Source organism: Gopherus evgoodei, chromosome 4 (genome assembly GCF_007399415.2).
Source record: "Gopherus evgoodei ecotype Sinaloan lineage chromosome 4, rGopEvg1_v1.p, whole genome shotgun sequence".
In the NCBI taxonomy this organism is placed as follows: domain Eukaryota; kingdom Metazoa; phylum Chordata; order Testudines; family Testudinidae; genus Gopherus; species Gopherus evgoodei.
Window position 1 is genome coordinate 8,887,040 of NC_044325.1, and position 19,849 is coordinate 8,906,888.

A 19,849-nucleotide genomic window follows, 5' to 3' on the forward strand; every position below is an offset into this window, starting at 1 on the left:
ACGCAGTGTACTGGCGCCGCCGTCTGAGGAAGCCTGAGCTGTCCAACAGTGCTGTCAGACTCTCTTTTTAGGAACTATGAGATTCACACCATCTTTTATGAGACTTGTGGGTGGGGAGGGGGAAATCACTGCTCAGTGAAAAGTCAAAATAACTAAGATGAAAGCTTAAATGTTGAGCTTCAACCTGGAGCAAAGACTTGTAAGTGAATTGTAAATCTTTTAAACCTCCCCCACTCCCCAGCCCTCCAATGAGTGTGTCACTCCTATTTGATACGCAGTAAGTGGAACTGAAATGGTGTCATGGTTTCGTCCTGAATGTGGCCCGATAGTACGTTACCCGACCTCTGTTGCCTGCAGGGGTGAATTAATGGATATTCCCTTAACAGGTTTTGCGTATAAGGTTAGAGTTTGGGGTGCTATTCCATGGCTGGCATAAAACTGGCACTGAAGTACACATCTCTCTGTAAAGGACACCTATGAAATGGTCATCAAAACCCTGGGTCAGTGCAACCTAAACCAAGTGCAGTGTTGGTGCGTCCAAGGCTGGGCAGGACCTGATGTGCATAACATAGCCATACAACGCAAGACTGCCCAAGGACCATGCCTCCCGGGCAGCCAGTGATTGTGATGCAGCCCTGTAAGAACAGTGTCGCTTAGTGGCATATGATGAAGCAAAAAAGGAGTTTATGAAGGATGGCTGGAGGGCTTGCCATTGACCACCAGGGTAGGTGGTACCTGTGGCAGAGTTACAGCTATGAATAATGGGAAAAGGAGATGGGGTGTCATCAGGTAAGCTGCCAGCTGGCAAGAAGATTGTAACAAAACCTGCTTCTGAGTTGGCTGAGAGAGGAGAATTCCATGACAGCCTTCTGTGAATCTGGGTGTCTGAGCCAGGGACAGATTCAGTGTCTCTTCAGAGGCAGTGCTGGGCAATTAAATCAAAGGCTAGGCAGCCCATTGTCATAAACAGATAGCTAAGGGTTAATGTCTTTTTCACCTGAAGCACCTGACCAGAGGACCAATCAGGAAACAGGATTTTTTTTCAACTCGGGGTGGAGGGAAGTTTGTGTCTCAGTCTTTGTCTGTCTGCCTGCTTTTCTCTCAGCTTTGAGAAGTGATTTCTGTTTTCTAATCTTCTGTTTCCAAGTTGTAAGGACAAAGAGATCAAATAGTGAGTTATATGATTTCTTTTCTTTGATATTTACATGTCTATAGTTGCTGGAGTGCTGTGAATTGTATTCTTTTTGAATAAGGCTGTTTATTCATATTTCTTTTAAGCAATTGACCCTGTATTTGTCACCTTAATACAGAGAGACCATTTGTATGTATTTTCTTTCTTTTTATATAAAGCTTTCTTTTAAGACCTGTTGGAGTTTTTCTTTAGGGGAACTTCAGGGAATTGGGTCTGCAGCTCACCAGGGAATTGGTGAAGAGGAAAGTGCTTTTGTTTCCAGGACTGGAATTACAGAGGGTGGACTCCTTCTGCTTAGATTCACCGAGGTTGCTTCTGTGTATCTCTCCAGGAGCACCTGGAGGGGGGAAGGGAAAAAGGATTATTTCCCTTTGTTGTGAGACTCAAGGGATTTGGGTCTTGGGGTCCCCAGGGAAGGTTTTTCAGGGGGACCAGAGTGCCCCAAAACACTCTTAATTTTTTGGGTGGTGGCAGCAAGTACCAGGTCCAAGCTGGTAACTAAGCTTGGAGGTTTTCATGCTAACCCCCATATTTTGGACGCTAAGGTCCAAATCTGGGACTAAGGTTTGACACCCATACGACTGCTTCTGTATGGCACGAGCTCCACATTGTAACTAGAATGCAACATACAGCGTACTCATTGCTTCATTTGGGCCAGGGCTGAGCCCCGGACTCTCTGGGCTCGGCAGTTCACAGCCCTGGCCAGGGCCAGCTTTATGATCCACAGGGCCTGATTGGAAGGGGGCCCCGCTCTGGGTTTTCCACGGCACCGAAGGACCCCCCCCCACCGAAATGCTACTGAAGACCCTCAGAGGAGTGGACCCCCGTCACTGAAATGCCGTCAACCCCCCCTGGAGCGGGGCCCCCTTAGGCGCAGGCACGGGGCCCTCTTCGGCACAAGGCCTGATTTCTGGGGAATCAGGTGAATGGGCTTAAAGCCGGCCCTGGCCCCGGCCCCTCTGGGCTTGCTGCATCAGTTATAAATGTAAAAACATTGCTTGAGCCCCGGCCCCTCTTTCATTACAAATTAAGCACAGAGCGTAACGGTAGAGGTGGAACTACTTTAGTTGCTGTTCGTCTCGCTAACAATGGGTCACACTAGCCTGCAAACCACATGCTCCAGCTGGTTATATTTTGCCCACCTCCTAAGTCATTCCGCTCTCGATCAGCCAAGTCCTGCATGTTTGTCCAAGACAGCAGCAGGGGAAGTTTTAAAACTGAGCTGTCTAATGAGAACACAGAGGCTGCTTTCCAAGAGTGGCACAGAAAAGGGATTCATCGCTACGGAGCGGGACAATGAAAGGAGATTGTACCGTGGCTGCAGCATGAGAGGCCAAGCTGAGATGGGGGGCGGGGAGGATGGAAATTCCCCCCCATCAGCCTTTTGATGCTTTGTGATCCTGTCCTGTTGTTAAGGACTTCAAGAGTCCTGCCCTGGGATGTTTAATGAGAATGGACCGACCTGTTCAATATGCTGTACAGCATGTTCTAGATAGCACGTGGAGCTGACGTGGAAGGGGAGCAGCAGGCCCTGGTTTTGGGGCTGCCTAGCCTAGTGGAAGCAGATAGATAAAGTGTTGATTTAAGACACATGCATGATCTGCCTCTATGTATGAATTGGAAAGTAGGTCCTGGTAAGCTACTCCTTTGAGCCTGGCACAGGGAAAATCTTCACTGTTTCCCACTTGGACTGTCTCCTGCTGCTTAACGGTCACTGCCGCAGAGGTGCCTTTCTCATGAGAGCGCTGCTGCCAGGAGGGGAGGGAGTGCCACAGGACTCCCTCCACCACCCCAACCACCAGGCTGTTACCCAACAAACCACTGTCTGAGGGGGTTACGAGCACAGCTTGCCGGGCCTGAATGGGCAGAGAGCTTGGTGTGTAGCGTGCGAAGGAGCATGTGGTTGACAGAGCAGCCTAGGCCTTGCCTGGATCCGTGTTTCATCCTTTGATGGCCAGTGACTGGCGTAGCTGCACTACTGCAAGCCCTGGCCTAGGCGAAGAAAGTGGTGGTTGTGCACTGTCTGAATGGGTCCTGGGTTTGAAATCGGGATTAGCTCAACCAATGCACATCGCTGTTTTCCTTGTCTGTGCTTGGGCTTAGCACTGGTGCAGCGGTGCTGATTGCTGGCTGCTGATGGCTGAATTGGTGTTAATCCTAAGTATGGACCAGGCCTGAGCCCTTCTAGACACTTCATGCAGCTAAAAGTTGCTTGTCCCAATTTGGTGGGCTGGGCCTATGAGAATTGCAGCAGGCGTGAGCACCCAGTTCTTTTAATTGCATTAGGAAAGACCCAAGGTGCACCAACTGCCACCATAAGCTGGTTCTTCGTTAAACTAAAAGGCTTTCGCTGAGAGAGAACACAGCCGGGGGGCTCAGAAGTGAAATTTAATTGCCATAATATGGGTCACCCCACCCACAGAGAATTAGCAGGGAGGCATGTGTGAGCAACCTACTTCTCTCTACCTAGCCCTCCCAAAATCGGCTTGCTGCGCCGGGAGCCTACAAAGGGAAGTAACTTCTTAAAAAAATATAAAAGGTAGATCTGGGGGGGGGGGGTAGCCTGAGGCAAATGCCCCCTCTTCTAAGTCTTACAACTCTTCCAGCATGTTACCTGCAGGGTATTAGGAAAATCAAACCGTCAGTGCCCTTTGCAACCATGTTTTTTGAAAGGCTAAATATGATCTTTCCTTGGCATTAGCAATGCTGCTTGGGGCTGCTAGAACACTACAGTGAAACCAGCAGTGTATAATCTTAGGGTATGTCTACACTGAGCCTGGGCTCATGCTGCAAGGCTAACCCCCTTTGTGTCTACACTGCAGCTGGGCTAACCCAGGACTCAGACCCAGGGTCATGAGATCATAAGAACGGCCACACTGGGTCAGACCAAAGGTCCATCCCGCCCAGTAAAGTATCCTGTCTACTGACAGTGGCCAATGCCGGGTGCCCCAGAGGGAGTGAACCTAACCGGTAATGATCAAGTGATCTCTCTACTGCCATCCATCTCCACCCTGTGACAAACAGAGGCTAGGCACACCCTTCCTTACCCATCCTGGCTAATAGCCATTAATGGACTTAACCTCCATGAATTTATCTAGTTCTCTTTTAAACCCTGTTATAGTCCTAGCCTTCACAACCTCCTCAGGCAAGGAGTTCCACAGGTTGACTGAGCGCTGCATGAAGAAGAACTTCCTTTTATTTATTTTAAACCTGTTGCCCATTAATTTTATTTGGTGGCCCCTAGTTCTGATATTATGAAAACAAGTAAATAACTTTTCCTTATTCACTTTCTACACACCACTCATGATTTTATATACCTCTATCATATATCCCAGGGTCCCAGGACCTTGCACAGCTGGAGGGTCTGAGCTTGAGTCAAACCAGGACCCAGGGTCCGAGCCCTATTGCTTCCCAGTGTAGATGCTGCCTGGCTTGACTCAGGTCCCAGGAGACATCTGGGAGTGTCCCACAATTCTGAAGAACAACTTCCTTAGTCTCTCTTTCTCTCTCCCAACAATCTGCAATCCACTGTAACGATCCTGCACCTTCTTGGTAAACAGCCGCAGCTCAGGTCAGCGTTAACCCATCATTCTCTTTTGGTCACCGATCAGCAAGCACACTAGTCGAGATCTTGCAATGGAGACCGAACTGATGAAGCCTTTTGCAAAGCGAGCTGCTTCCTGGTAACATGCAGGGTGGGCAGTAAAGTTTTCCCACAGTGCACCATGTTCCTAGGGGCTAGAGCGTCCACATTTTGGCGGGGGGCTAGGTGCTAGGGACTCTGAGATATGGGTACTTTGACTCGGGTGTGCACACCGCAGTGCGGATGCCAGAGCATGGCTTCGAGCCTGGGTCAGAAAGTTCTTAACCTAGGGTTAAAATACAGCGTGGACGCTCGCGTCCAGGGTTCCCTAGCACGGGTGAGCTGACTTGAGTCTCACTAACCCTGGGCTTACATTGCAGTGTAGACCTACCCTTAGTCTCTCTCCTTTCTCTTGCTGCATTTCTTTCTCCTTTTCTTTCTTCTTACTTTCTTTTCTAGGGGCAGCCACAGACATGGACCCCTTCCCGAGGCTCAGGTGTGTTCCGCTCCCGATCCACTCCTTTCCCCTGCTCCCTTCCCTCTTGCATCCCTTCCTCCCCGAGGCCCCCACCGTGTTCTGCTCCCCAAACCTTCACCTCCTGCTGCTGGCTGCCCTCCAGCAGTGACTGTTCCTGGTAAGTACAACCGGAAACGTTAACTCGGTTCCATTGTGCTTTCAGTTAACTTCTCACATGCCGGCATGGGGTTAAATAGCTTTTGCCTTCCTGGCCCTGAGGGGTGGCTGGACAACTGTCCTTGCAAAGAGCTAGACCGTGTGGATGCTGGGCAGTGTCTTTTGAAATCTGTGCAGGATCTTCTTGACCGACACCTGGATTGAGAACTTTCTGGGACAGGGACTGTCGTCTGTACTGCACCTACTACAGTGAGATCCTGATGTTTGGATGGGTTCTAGGCACTTCTGTAATATGAATACAGAATAACAACAGGAGGTCAGGATAATATGAGTTCTGCCTGATCTAGATCATTGACAAACTATCCTGATTAGCATTTTTATTTACATCTTTTCCCCCTCCTCCAAAAAACCCATACATCCATCATAGAAGCATGGACATTTAGGACTAGAAGGATGCTCAGTAGGTCATTCAGGACTAAAAGGGACCTCAATAGGTCATTAGTCCAGTCCCTTGCACTGAGGCAGGATGAAGTATTATCTAGACCGTCCCTGACAGGTGTTTGTCTAACCTGCTCTTAAAAATCTCCAATGACGTAGATTCCACAACCTCCCTAGGCAATTTGTTCCAGTGCTTAACCACCCTTATTGTTAGGAAGTTTTTCCTGACATCTAACCTAAACATCCCTTGCTGCAGTTTAAGCCCATTGCTTCTCGTGCTGTTCACCATGGATAAGAAGAATAATTTATCACACTCCTCTTTATAACAACCTTTTATGTACTTGAAGTGTGTCTTCATGTCCCCCCTCAGTCTTTTATTCTCCAGACTAAACCCCAATATTTTCATGTTTTCTAGACGCTATCATTTTGTTGCTCTTCTCTGGCCTTTCTCCAATTTGTCCATATCTTGCCCGAAGTGTGGCACCCACAACTGAACACAGGACTCTAGCTGAGGCCTTATCAGCGCTGAGTAAAGCGGAAGAATTGCTTCTCATGTCTTGATCACAACACCCCTGCTGATACAACCCAGAATGATGTTTGTTTTTTTTGCAACAGTATTACACTGTTGACTCATATTTAGTTTGTAATCCACTGTGATGCCCAGATCCTTTACTGCAGGACTCCTTCCTAGAGAGACGACGTGGGTGAAGTAATCTCTTACTGGACCAACTTCTGTTGGTGAGAGGGACAAGCTTTCGAGCTACACGGAGGATATGGCCCCACCCGGCTTATCTCGCTAATATCCTGGGACTGACACAGCTACAGCTACACTGTTGTATTCCTTCCTAGGCAGTCATTTCCCATTTCATATAATACAGTTCATTTTGTGTCAGTGACCCGTGAATCACCAATAATTGGCTGTAAAATCAGTCCCATGAAATATACAGAACATTTTGCTCATTTAAGCTCTGCCCATCCAGTCAACTGCAGGGTAAGAACGTTCATGTTTGAACATAATTGGTTAGACAATTGGGGGAAAGAGCAGTACTCATCTGCTCTTGGCATGGCAGGCAGAATGAGGTTGAAATGTGAACCTGGGGCTTTGTCTCTCCCTAGAACTGTGACTAGAGTTGGGAGACATTTGACTGAACCTTTTTCACCAAAACATGCTGATTGGGGTCGATGGGAACATTTCATAAACTTCTGTTGAAGTCACCCAATTGTTTCTGGTGGGGAGGGGGAGCTTTAAAAATAATCAGAAAAAATCAAAACCTTTTGACATCTTTTATTCTAAGTGACTTTTTGTTTTGAAATTGACTTCAGTTTTATTTTTAAAGTTTTTTAAAAGTTTGAAAGCTAAACAGTTTGATTCAGAATGAAATTTTCTTTTCCAGTTAGCTGAAAATTTCAAAAACATTTAATTTCCACTCAATCTGAAATGAATTGTATTTATTTATTGTATGATCACTGAACCGAAATATCAGTTATCTGTGTAGCTCTAACTGTAATATTACCGGCGTCTTGCATAAGTTGCAGTTTTACTGTTGTTTACATTGGATTGTGGGTTATGTAGTTTAGATGTGGACAGAGGCGCACTATATCCTGAAATGATACAGTTCAGTAGATATGTGCCTTTAGCTCCCAGTGATAATGACATCAGATCAAAGCCACTTAATTCTCGGAGGCATTAACAAACACCCCCTCATGCTTACTGCTGTTTCTTTACCACCAGACCGATGAGTAAACTGGATTATGTTTAACGGCCAAGGATTTTTATTTTATTTTATTTTTCTAGCAGGTACCTGCCTTGAATGGTGCTGTGTGACGGGTTCGGTCCCAGAGACTCCCTCTTGGGACTGTCACCTGACATGCTGAGATTATCTCTGAGCCCGTTTTCCCTGCCAGCTTGGGACTCCAGAACCCTGTCTTGTTGAGCCAGACGCTCTAGCCTGCTGCAACCCAGACTCAGGGGCTGGACCACACCCCCAAAGCTGCAGGCTTTAAGTGAAAACCACTCAGCAGGTCACCTATTTCCAGCACCCAGACACACAGTTCCCAATGTGATCCAAACCCCAAATAAATCCGTTTTACTCTGTATAAAGCTTATACAGGGTAAACTCATCAATTGTCCACCCTCTATAACATGGATAGAGAGAGATGCACAGCTGTATGATTCCCCCAGGTATTAATCACTTACTCTGGGTTTATCAATAAACAAAAGTGATTTTATTAAGTGTAAAAAGTCTTATTTAAGTGGTTCCAAGTAATAACAGACAGAACAAAGTAAGTTACCAAGCAAAATAAAACAAAACACACAAGTCTAAGCCTAGTACATTAAGAAACTGATTACAGTTAAATCTCATCCTCAGAGATGTTCCAATAAGCTTATTTCACAGACTAGACTCCTTCCTAGACTGGGCCCAACCCTTTCCCCTGGTACAGTCCTTGTTAGTTCTAGCTGGCATCATAGGTGAAAAGCAGGAGCTTTCTCATGACTGGGACCCTCTTTGTCCTGCTTCACCCCCTTTTATAGCTTTGGCACAAGGCAGGAATCTTTTGTCTCTCTGGGTCCCCACCCTTCCTTGTAAATGGAAAAGTACCAAATTTAAGATGGATTCCTGTATCATGTGACTGGTCACATGTTCTGTGAGACCTCATTCTTTATTACCCACGGGCTGGTGCACAGTACACAGGAAGGCTTGCAGGTAAAAAAATAATTTACAACCAATTGTCCTAGTCAGTGGGCACCATCAAGATTCTAAACCACCATTAATGGCCCACACTTTGCATAATTACAATAGGACCTCAGAGTTGTATGTCGTATTTCTAGCTTCAGATACAAAGGTGATACATGCATACAAGAGGAAGATATTCAGTAGGTTATAACCTTTGTTATGATACCTTAGAAGAGACCTTTTGCATAAAGCATATTCCAGTTACATCATATTCACATTATGAAGTGCAATGTCACATGCTGACCATAAGTGCCGAATCTGTGGGTGCTCTGGGGCTGGAACACCCATGGGGGAAAAAAAAAAAGCGGGCCCTGCTGATCAGCTGTTTGATGGCAGGCAAGAGGGAGTGGGGGCGTGAAGAGGTGGAGTGAAGGCGAGGCCTTGGGGAGCAGGGGCAAGGCAGGGGACAGAGTGGGGGCAGGAAGAGGTAGAGTGAGGGTGGGGCCTTAGGAGAAGGGACAGCCTCAGGACAGTAGGGGTGGAGCACCCTCCCAGAAAGAAGAAAGCGCCTGTGAGGCTGACCCACAGGGGCCACCAGAAAAACATGTATGTGGATGACCTTCCCATTTTCCAGGAGGACTGCAGTGGGGGTTCCCAGTCAATCCCATTGTGGCCCCTAATGATCTTTCTCCATGTAGGAATGAGGCATCTGTGTGATGCTTAGGAGAATCTGCAGTTGGGAAGAGAGTTAAAATAGATGGGGAATTGCCCCTTCTGCCTTTGGTGCAGCCCTTTTCTTGCCTATTCTCATCGGTATTGCTCTGCCTTCTATATCCAAGGCCAGTGTGAGAAGCAGGGAAAAGCTGCTTTCCCTCTGCCCATATTTATTCTTCCCAGCAATGCCGTCCTCCGAACTGGAGTTAGTGCATGTGTGCTGCTCCCGGAGCTTTGATTCTGAATTAGAGGGCTGGGATCATGTTCAGTGTGGGTGGAGATGGCTCAGTTTGGCAAATTGTGACAGTGACTAACGCATTTGAGGCAAGGCCTTCAGATACTGAACAGAAAGTGATTATAGGAATGTGCCACTTTCTGTTTGTCTTAGCAGGTGAGGGGGGAGGAACCATGACTTTGTTTTGTGCTCTCTGTTCTGCCTTTTCACCGACCAGAGACTGCATTATGCATCACAGTGCTGTGATAACTCTCACTCCTAAGAGAGCCTGTCCTCGGATTAAAACACGGAACGCTCTGTCTCGGTTAGTGCACCAAGCATTTTAACCTCAAGGTATTGATTAAACAATGTACTGATTAATTCCAGGAAGCATGTTCTTTTAACTAATGTGGCCAGAAGTGCCTTGGTTTCATAAACTCAGTGACTTTTATGGTCAACTCTGGGACCATTATGATCATCAGATAATGGATGAGAAAACGAACAAACCGCGCATGACAGATGTTAGTCACGTCGCTTAATGCACGTCTGCCAGGTGCTTGGATACTCCAGTGATGAGGGCTGAATAAGAACCTGTGTAGAATAAAATAAAATAGCATGACTGCCTATGCATAGATTCTAAGGCCAAAAGGGACTGTGAGGTTGCAGTCCCTCCTCTGTATCACAGGCTGTTACATTTCATCCAGTTACCCCTAGATTGAGCCCAGTGATCTGTGTTTGGCATCCAGGGGTGATCTGAAAACATCGAGAGATGGAGAATCCATCACTTCCCTTGGGAGTTTGTTCCAGTGGTGAAGGTGATTAACCATTAAATATCTGGGCCTTGTTTCTGATTTGAATTTGGCTGCAGCTTCCCACCCATTGTTCTTTCTGCCTTTCTCTGCTAGATTAAAGAGCCTTTTAGTAACTGATATTTTCTCCCCATGAAGGTCTGTGTGCACTGGCATCAGGTTATAGGGGATTTTCTCCAGCCCCCTCGTGTTGTTTTTCTGGCTCTTTTCTGCCTCCTCTAATTTTTCAGTATCTGTTTTAAAATGTAGACACCCGAAGAGTACAGAGCAGAGGTGACCAAACTGCAGCGTGGATTTTTCACACCCCTGAGCAATGTAGTTAAGCCGACTTAATTTTCTAGTGTAAACCAGGCCTGAGACACTGAAGCTTTGTTCTGCTTTGATTTAGTAGTGGAGTGTGACCTGTTAGGTGTATTTGAAGCTTAAAATAGATTCTTATGAGTAATTTGCTTCAGGTGCTTATCACTAATTAATTAATTCATTTGTGTGATGGATACCTAATTAAAACAGTCTAAGAGAACTCCTCTGAGACCTTCAACTAATGGGACTGCAAACAGGGTTGTTTCTTTTCTGATGTAACTTGTTGGATTGATTCCCACAGGCTGCGCTGGTTTATTAGGCTTTGTTTGAACGTTACTTAAAATGAGACACTGGTGTAGGTGAAAGTTGGGTGGTATCATCTGAGAGACGACAAAACTCCGTTAGGGAAAAAGAAAGATGTGATACAATGTGTAACTGACGCGCTGCAAAAGGGAAATGCAAAACGCCTCACCTAGGAGCAGAAAGAGAATGTTTGTTTGTTTTTGATTTTCATTGATGTGGTAAAAGAAAAGATGCGAACAGAAGAAATGAGTCCAGCAGCGGGCGATTGTGGAGGGAAATGTTTACAGCCCTTTCAAAGAGCATCTGCCATGGATCAACTTGTTGATAAACAGGGTTAATGATCAAGCTGCCAGTTCTCGGTTAGATATGGAAAATAACCTTTGCTCACCAGATCTGAGGTATCTGAGTGGCATAAGAGTGTCTGTCTGCTTAACAGTTGTATGTTTAGTGCAGTGGTTCCCAAACTTTTTGGCATCACGCCCCCTTTTTACTTTTCAAGAAACCCTCATGTCCCCCACCTCTCCTTTGTCATCATCCAACCTCCACCGATCCTTGTAACCCTGACCGCCCTGTCCTGGGATCCCCCGCCCCTAACCGCTCCCCCAGGACCCCATGCCCTATCCAACCCTCCCTGCTCCTTGTCCCCTGACCCCTCCTGGGACCCCACCCCCTATCCAACCCCCCCGATCCTTGTACCCCTGACCGCCTTGTCCTGGGATCCCCCGCCCCTAACTGCTTCCCCAGGACCCCACCCCCTATCTAACCTCCCCGCTCCTTGTCTCCTGACCGTGCCCCCCCCGAACCTCAGCTCTATCCAACTGCTCCCTGTCCCCTGACTGCCCCCCACCGGAACCCCACCCCCTATCCAATCCCTCCTGACTGCCCTGACCCCTATCCACACCCCAACCCCCTGACAGGCCCCCTGCGACTCCCATGCTTATCCAAACCCTCTGCTCCCTGTCTCCTGACCAACCCCCCAGAACCTCCACTCCATCCAACCATTCCCTGCCCCCTGACTGCCCTCCGGTACCTCCTGCCCCTTATCCAACCTCCCCTCCTCCCGCACTCCTCGCCCCCTTACCAGGCCGCTCAGAGTGGCAGGACTGGCTTATTGGAAAGCCTGGGAGGGGGTGAGTGCAAGCCATGCTCCCTGCCTGGCTGCAAGGGAGGGTGGGCAGGAGGGGAGGGGCTGGGGGCTAACCTCCCCAGCCTGGAGCTCAAGGGCCACGCCCCCTTAGAATTTCTTCACACCACTCCAGGGGGCTGGCCCCCCAGTTTGGGAACCAGTGATTTAGTGCAATTCATGATACACTAGGGGGTTCCATTTTGCTTGAAGCATCACTTACCAGGGAAGAAAAAGAGAAATCAGAGAATCATTAGGGTTGGAAGGGACCTCAAGAGATCATCTAGTCCAACCCCCTGCTCAAAGCAGGACCCATCTCCAAACCCCTAAATGGCCCCCTCAAGGAGTGAACTCCCAACCCTGGGTTTAGCGGGCCAATGCTCAAACGACTGAGCTATCCCTCCCCCCTTTCTCAGGTGAGCGGCAGCCAGGATAGGGAGCCCTCCGTGAGTTCTAAACAAGGGCAGGCCTGGCGCAGGATTAAGAACTTTGCTTTTGTATCCATCACTTTTCTGCTCTGTCCCAGTCTCCTGGGACTGGCCCCTGGCTCAGAAATCAAGAGAGAAGAGGCCCAGATGTCAGTCATGTCCTCTTCTCGAAATGAATGAGAGAATTTGACCGCAGGCACTTGTGATTTGTATCCTTGTGAGAGGGGAAACGCCGGCTCCCGTGCCCCAAGATGACACGCAAGCCTTAGGCTTAGTTCCCATACAGAGTTGCACCGTTTTAACTTCATCCAGGTTTACGCTACAGACTTTTGCTGGCATACTTTGTCGGTCAGGGGTGTGATGGGCCGTGGCTTGTGACTGCTGTAGCTGTGCCAGCGAAAGCCCCCGTTGTAGACTTGGTTATACCAGCAGAACTGTACCTTTGCTGGTATCGCTGACTTTGCTGTGGGGGTGGGTAGGAATGATCTAGACCTGCAAAAGCCCGGTGTTCTGCCAGTGCAGTTTTGCTGGTATGAGCTGCGTCCACACAAGGAGTGCTGTGCTGGTAGAATGATACCGGCAAAGCCTCGCATGTGTTGGCCTGGCCTGCAGGTGTGATGTCGCACCGACTTAGTTAAAAACAGTGCAACTCCACGTGTAGACCTGCCTTGAGTTTGTTGCACCGAGAAGCAGTGTCAGTGTCGCAGAACTAGCCCTGGGTCTTTACATAATGAAGAACACCCGTTTCCTTTTGCAAGTTTCAATAAAGTGGCTCTTTTCATAAAACATATTCATTTTAATTTTTCTTAATGAACACCTTCGCCAAACGTCTATCCTTTGAGCCTAGCAAGTATTTAAGAGCAAGATGTTGTAAACAACCCCCCAGAAAGGATCAGCTAATTAACATAAAATAAGCGCTCTGGGCTGCTCCCATTAATTAAGGGTCAGAGGTTCGGAGTTGTACAAAGAGATTGCTGTAATTATTTTGCTGTTATAGGAACTGGTTGCTTTCAATGTAGCAAGCGAAGACTTTTTCAGGGACGCTGGGGGAGGGGAAAATGGGATAGCTGATCCAGCTGTGTACTTGTGAATTTATTGTACAGTAAAACATATTTGTTCTTTCTATGAAGGCATCTAGATATTCAGTATATGATGAAAACTGTAATCAAAATCTGATTTTTCAAGGGGTCTATTTGGGTGCTAGGCTTTTTATCCACAAAAGTTAGCCAGCCTCTTGATAGCTACCATCTACAATCAGACACATTTTGAAGTTGGGAGCTTTCTCTAACAAGACCCAGGATTTTAATGCAGACAGGTGATCCTCACAACTATCATACAATCATTCCCAAAGTAAAGATTTCCATCTGCTAAGCAGGCTAGCAGCTCTGTCTGGTTCTAAGGAGCATTGACAATCTCACGTCAGAGATATGGATCTCCTGGATTGTCATTGATAAGAAGCTCACCAGACTCTGCATATTGTTCATCCAATGTTTTATTTAGCCAATGCTGTTTTTTTGGCAGAAGTCTTCTCCGCACCTTGGTGCCCAGGGGAAGATGAAAGCTATATAATATACCTGGGTTTGGATGTCCATATTTAAAGGATTGTGGTGCCCAGAGGCACACTGCTACAAACATCCTTTGTAATAGATCTGTGGCCTTAGGTGCCATGAAGAATATGAAAAATTATCTGGGCTCACCTGAAAATGTCCATTCTGTGAGTAAAAAGATCCACTGATCCAGCCCATTCTGAAAACCTATGCATGCTCCAGAATACAGATAGAAATTGAAATCCTGGGATTTGGGTTTGTTGTCACTGGAGGGGAATTTCCTAAGCTCTGCAGCAGGAGTAATCGTTGTGCTTCATCCTCAAAGCATGAGTAGCACAAGGTGTAATTTAGGAAAGCACACTGGCCTGAATCTCACTGTGGATTGATCTCAGCTGGAGGGAATTTCAGGGGATCTGCCCATGACTGACAGGTCTGCTCCTCCTCCCCCCCCCCGCCCTAAACTGCAAGCTGAGTGACATTCCCCTTGTGATGGCTCTGCGGAAATCTTTACTCAAAGAAAGGACATTCTTGGGTAAACGCAGATACATTTTCTTGTTGTGCATGAAGCAGGATCGGCTCCTGCAGCAGCTCTGAGGAAGCACAAGCTACAGTGACCCCAACCCCCCAGCCATGGCTCAGCTGTGTTGGGTGGGGCCATGACCTTGTTTTTCTCCCTTTCCCTCCTGTGCATACTAGCCTCCAGGACAGATTGTGTTGCCCCTCTACCCGCTTGGAAGGAAGAGGAAGGCTCCTTGCACCCTCTTTCTCGCCTCCCTGCAAAAGATGCAACTCACACCCACGCAGGCAGGAGACGCAATCTAGACCTTCATGTGCAGCTGACCCCCAGGTGATGGTGGATTGCAGGAAACACCAACTCACCTTCACTGTGATGCAGCAAAATGTGGTTATCAGAGCAGGCTGGTCCAGAGCTTGGGGCACTCCTCTAGGACTTGGGAGAATAGGGTTCAAGTCCTTACTCTGCCACAGGCTTCCCCCGTGACCTTGGGCAAGTCACCGAGCCTTTCTGGGGGGTTGTGAGGCTAAATACATTAAAAACTGCTCTGGTGCTGGGGACCATATATGTAGCCAAGATAGATAGGCCAAACCCTGGAGCTACTGGGCACAAACACTGCCTGTCTCAGGGGAGGGGACTTCCGTCCATCAGTCAGATACCCAGGACATGGATGTCCAAGTATACAGAACTTATATACTGAAAAATTCCATCTGCAGTGTGGTTTAATAGTCCCCCGTACTATTTAGATGCTGGGAAACGTTCCCTTTTGTGGTTTTTGCATTTATTTCCCTTCAGTTGGTCTCATGCACTGTCCCCTATGGATGTAGCTTTTATCACAGGGAGATGGTGTGATTAGACATTTTAGCATCTGTGCTATTGCTCCTGTTACCAGGAACTGTTCACTTCTTTCTGAAAGGCTATTGCATACTGACAGGACATGAATGTGCTATGCCTGCGTTTATCTCCTTTCAGATCTGTCCATTTACTAGTGAAAGAAAATTATCAACTAAAAAATAATCATTTATCCTCCAGATTTTGCCTGCTTCCTTTTACCTCCATTTTCTCAGCTGCTGTAAATATAACTTAACCGTTCCCAATGTGATGGGACAAGAGTTAGGAGCATTGCAGTTTGGGTTTGATTTCCGTTTCCAAAGCTGTCAGCTGTGCAGGGATCCAAGGTTCTCTTCAGGTCTAGGTTCCCAAGCTATTTTCCCTGTGCATCCCTGTTCTGTTACCATGCCAACAGTTATTAATTCTGTTGAAAGATTCCAGTGTTTGACTTTCATTGTGAGATAATTGACTTCCAGAGGTGGCCCAGATTCCCCCCTCCTGTCCCAGAATTTCAGCCTAACTGGCCAGCTGAGAAGTCCCTTGGTCCAGGAGTTCCCATCTGGTATAAAGTGGCATAGCTGGCTTCTATGTCAGTTTTCCCCTCCTGCACCCCACCTCCCTCACCCCACACACTCTGGTGTACTGGGTGGAAGATGCCTGCACTATGCCGAAATCAATGGTGTGTGGCCATCAGTTGGCATAAGTTAAAGCAGCCTCTAACTTGTTCTAATTTACAGACAGAGGGCCCGGCAGGCACAAATGCACCATGAGAATCTGGGAGGTATAACTTGCCCCAGCCCTTCCCTTCCCTCACTCTCCTGCACTCAACTGGTCTTGAGTTTTGAGCTCATGTTTTTACTGTGTATTGAATTTTCCTTATTCTATATGGCATCCATTGACTTATCAAAAGCATCCCAGCGGATGGAGAAGGCAGGCAGGATCGGGCTACATTTGAGCTGGAATGCAGAAGTGGCTGTGTTCCCCCTGGTCTGCCTTGCTGCCTGGCAGCAGTGAGAACGGAGGCTGAGAGGCAGGAACAGCTTCAGGAACTCAGGTGCTGACACCCTACCCTGGTAGTAAAGCTCCTCTTTAACAATGAGTCACTCCAGCGCGTACTCAGCATTTGCTAAACTCTCTTCAAATGAAACCAATTGTGTCCGATTCTCCCCACCCTGCTCCTGCCCCCACGTCGACCTTGCTATGTGGTGCTAAAGATGAGCACGTAGTTAAACAACTTCCACACACTGCCCACAAGCCCTCCATGTTTTCCCTAGGATCTGTGCTCTGTAATCTCTGACACACGTTGTCTTAAACATTAATGGCTTAATGGTGACCATTTTCCAGTGTGATCTTACACCAAACTTTTTCCAAATCGGTTTCTTAGACATTGCTTCTCGTGTCACATGTATTTTTCAGCCATTCGTTTCTCAGAATCACGAGATGTTCCAGGCTGTGTGTTTTGGTCTGATGATCATGCTGCCTTTGGCCATATGTCTAACCACCACAAAGACAAAACGTCATTGGAACATGAAACGCCCAGTCATCCCTTAATAAAACCACTGTGCAAAAGGAGAAATGGAAACCTTGAAAGGTTGTGCTGGGAAACCCCGTGACAACACAGCAGCTTGTGCTTCTAGCTTAATCAGGTAGTGTCCAGACCAAGTGGAGGAGGCAGTGTCCATACCCTTTACCACTCCTACCAGGAGATTCAAAGGGGCAGAATTTTAAATAGTACACCCCAAGATCATGCGCACAAACCATGCCTACAGACCCTTGTGTTTGCATATACAGTTACGCTCACGCACCATAAGCTTTCGCATGGGGTCTTTCAGGCACTGCTTTTCAAGACAATTAGAGCTACCTCCAGTGCAATATAACATTGTTGGCATGACAGGCTCCGCTAATGTTGCCTGAGAATAAGAGAGAGACAGACCTTGGAAGTTTGTGTTATGGGTAAGGGCCACACAATATTTGGAGTGTCAACCTCTGTGTGCATTTGTCAGCAGGGTCCGCTCCTGAGCCAGTGCAAGGTTTGCAGTGTAGCATGGTGCCATCTCTCACCTTTCTCCTAAAGTCAAGCACAGTTTTCCCTAATGGCTTTTTGATGCCAAGTCATTTATGATTCCCAATAGTGAGAGGGAATTTCTCTCTCTGCCCTGTATTTGGCGAATTGGAGTATTAACAACAGCAATTTCTCCTATAGCACTTTTCATTAAAGCATTTACAAAGGCAGTCGGTATCATTATCCCCATTTTACAGATGGGGAAACTAAGGCATAAGAGTGGCCACACTGGGTCAGACGACTGGTTCATCTCACCCAGTATCCTGTCTTCGACAGTGGCAGGTGCCCGGTGTCCCAGGGGGAATGAACAGAGCAGGGCAATTATTGAGTGATCATCTCCTGTTGTCCAGTCCCAGCTTCTGGCACTCAGAGACTTAGAGCACAGATTGCTTCCCTTATAACCACTGATGGACAGATCCTCCAGTTATAGTTTTGGCCTTTACAACATCTCTTGGCAACAGGTTCCACAGGTTGACTGTGCGTTGTGTGAAAAAGTACTTCCTTTTGTTTGTTTTAAACCCGCTGCCTTTTGATTTAATTGGTTCTTGTGTTATGTGAAAGGGTAGATACTTCTTCTTAATCACCTACTCCTCACCATTCATGATGTTATAAATGTCTATCATATCACTCTTTGGTCAACTCTTTTCTAAGATGAACAGTCCTGTCTTTTTAATCTCTCCTCATATGGAAGCTGTTCCATTCCCCTAATCAGTCTTCTTGCCCTTGCCTGTACATTTTCCAGTTCTAATATCTTTTTTGAGATGGGGTGACCAGAACTGCACGTGTGTGGGCATACCATGGATTTATAGACAGTAGAACCTGAGAGTTGTGAACACCTTGGGAATGGAGATTGTTGATAACTCTAAAATGTTTGTAACTCTGAACAAATATTCTGGATGGTCTTCCAAAAGTTTACAACTGAACATTGACTTAATACAGCTTTGAAACTTTACTATGCAGAAAAAATGCTGCTTTTAACCATCTTAATATAAATGAAGCAAGCACAGAAACAGTTTCTTTACCTTGTCAAATCTTTTTTTAAAGTTTCCCTTTATTTTAGTAGTTTTCGTTTAACTGTGCAGGACTGTACTGTATTGCTTTTTATAGAGCTGTTGATTAGTTGCAGTTAACTCACGCAATTAACTCAAAAAAAGTATCGCAATTAAAAAAATTAATTGTGTTTAATTGCACTTTTAAGCAATAGAATACCAATTTAAATGTATTAAATATTTTGGATGTTTTTCTACATTTTCAAATATGTTGATTTCTATTACAACACAGAATACAAAGTGTACAGTGCTCCCTTTGTATTATTATTTCTTAGTAAAATATTTGCACCGTAAAAAATGATAAACAAAAGAAATAGTATTTTTCAGTTCACCTCATACAAGTACTGTAGTGCAATCTCTCTTTATTGTGAAAGTGTACCTTACAAATGTAGATTTTGTTTTGTTTTTGAGTGCAGTTATGTAGCAAACAATGTAAAACTTTAGAGCCTACAAGTCCATTCAGTCCTATTTCTTGTTCAGCTAATCGCCAAGACAAACAAGTTTCTTTACATTTACGGGAGATACTGCTGCCTGCTCCTGATTTACAAGCTTACAAGGTATTTGTGTGCTAGACATGCTAAACATTCATATGTCCCTTCGTGCTTCGGTCACCATTCCAGAGGACATGCTTCCATGCTGATGATGCTCATTTTAAAAAAATAGTGCGTTAATTAAATTTGTGACTGAACTCCTTGGGGAAGAATTGTATGTCTCCTGTTTTACGCGCATTCTGCCGTATATTTCATGTTATAGCAGTCTTGGATGATGACACAGCACATGTTCGTTTTAAGAACATTTTCACAGCAGATTTGACAAAATTAAAAAAAAATTGAGATTTCTAATAATAGCTATAGCAATCGACCCACGGTTTAAGAATCTGAAGTGCCTTCCAGAAACTGAGAGGCCTGAGGTGTGGATATGCTTTCTGAAGTCTTAAAAGAGCAACACTCAGATGCAGAAACTACAGAACCTGAATCACCAAAAAAGATAATCAACCTTCTGCTGGTGGCATCTGACTCAGATGATGAAAATGAACATATGTCAGTCCGCACTACTTTGGATCGTTATCGATCAAAACCCGTCATCAGCATGGAAGCATGTCCCCTGGAATGGTGATTGAAGCATGAAGGGACATATGAATCTTTAGTGCATCTGGCACGTAAATATCTTGCCACGCCGACTACAACAGTGCCATGCAAATGCCTGTTCTCCCTTTCAGGTGACTTTGTGAACAAGAAGCGGGGAGCAGCATCTCCTGCAAATCGTAACCAAACTTGTTCATCTGAGTGAGTGATTGGCTGAAGCGGGACTGAGTGAACTTGTAGGCTTCAAAGTTTTACATGCTTTTAATTTTGAATGCAGTTATTTTTTGTACATAATTCTACATTTGTAAGTTCAACTTTCTATTATTGTTTAAGAGTGCAATTAATCAC

General features: G+C 46.3%; 1 protein-coding gene across 3 annotated transcripts in view; it reads left to right on the forward strand.

Annotated features, from left to right (window-relative positions):
* The window catches only part of GNG2 (G protein subunit gamma 2), a 105,892-nt gene that overhangs the window by 40,390 nt on the left and 45,653 nt on the right, over window positions 1–19,849 (forward strand). The window contains exon 1 of one of the 3 annotated variants that reach the window (XM_030562875.1): window positions 5,235–5,271. The exons of the other annotated variants lie outside the window; for them this stretch is intronic. The gene's annotated coding sequence lies outside the window, so the exon portion shown is untranslated. Of the gene's footprint in view, window positions 1–5,234; window positions 5,272–19,849 lie in introns of those variants that run through there. 3 annotated transcript variants of the gene reach the window in all.